The following is a 1107-nucleotide window of genomic DNA, read 5'->3' as shown; positions in this document are numbered from 1 at the left end:
GCATCAGACACAGGGCTGGACTCCTCGGCCCCGCGTGGTGTCCATGAGGCCATGCTCTGATTTCTGAGCTTGTGCGTTTTCTGTGTCAGATGGGGTGATACCGTCCTTTCCCTGAGTGTCTCCCAGGTTTACAAGGACCTGATATGTGTAAAATAGATTTGAGAGGGTGATAGTTAGGAACTCAGATGTGAGCAGCGCTTTAAAGAAATCCAGGATTCTAATGAAAGAAACTTCTAAAAAGTCCCTGCAGATAGAAAAGACCGAAAAATGCTTCCCTGATCTTGGCTTCGTCACAAAATCCATATTTTCCAAAATATTGGCTGTAGTGTGTCATTTTAGTGCTAGTCAGGGTCAGGGTGGGGGACCTGCCTGCCAGTTAGTGAGAGACACTAGACCTCAGCCGGTTCCCCCCTTTTCTCTGAAGGGATCTCAGGGTGGTGCGCACCATCCTGCCTGAGCTGGGTCCTCGCAGGAGCACTGTTCGTGACCTGTTAGTCTGGCTGTGGCTAACTGGTTCCATTCCAGTGCTACAGCACTTCCAACGACACATGACTGACTGGCTGGCTGGTGGCTCTCAGTTTCAGGTCTTGGAGACACGTTCCCTGGGAGGCTGTGGGTTAGGGTCTCGGTGGGGACCTAGCATTAGCCTCTTTCTCACCTTCAGCAGCGGTCCCAGATACCAAGTGAGGGCCAGTGGAAATGGCGTTTCCCTCCTCCTCATTCTGCTTGCTGGGGGCTGGGCAGGGGAGCACACCTGTTTCTATTCCTTCCATTTGTTTGCTCCACTCTTGGAGGTGACATTCACCTGTCTCTTTGCAGGTCGGGGTCAGGGCACGAGCCAAAGGGATGCTTGCTCACAGGCTGAGAGGCCACTCCGGTAGCCGAGGGAAACCTCGTCTTTCCTGCAGTACCCCAGTTACCCCAGTGCCTCCCTCTAGGCCCTTCCCAGGAAGCCTCACCTGTGCAGAGGTCTTGCCATGGCGCCCCCTGGCGGCAGCCTGTGGCAGTGGGACCTCGTGGGCTATGAGTTGTGTGAATCTCTTTGCTGGAGTATGTGATGCTCTAAGACTCTGAGTTTTTTCTCACGCTACTTTCTCACCTGTGATT

At 53.5% G+C, this 1107-nt stretch overlaps 1 non-coding gene across 1 annotated transcript; it reads left to right on the top strand.

Annotated features, from left to right (window-relative positions):
• Nucleotides 1-472: 472 nt before the first annotated feature.
• LOC112482303 lies at nucleotides 473-599 on the top strand. Its single transcript, XR_003047243.1, has one exon. It is a non-coding gene; the product is annotated as a small nucleolar RNA SNORA54 (small nucleolar RNA).
• Nucleotides 600-1107: the final 508 nt, after the last annotated feature.

The sequence above is a fragment of the Pteropus alecto genome, unplaced genomic scaffold (assembly GCF_000325575.1).
Source record: "Pteropus alecto unplaced genomic scaffold, ASM32557v1 Scaffold11226, whole genome shotgun sequence".
Lineage (NCBI taxonomy): Eukaryota > Metazoa > Chordata > Mammalia > Chiroptera > Pteropodidae > Pteropus > Pteropus alecto.
The sequence above is the reverse complement of the archived record's forward strand: the minus strand, read 5'-3'. Positions and strand labels throughout refer to the sequence as shown.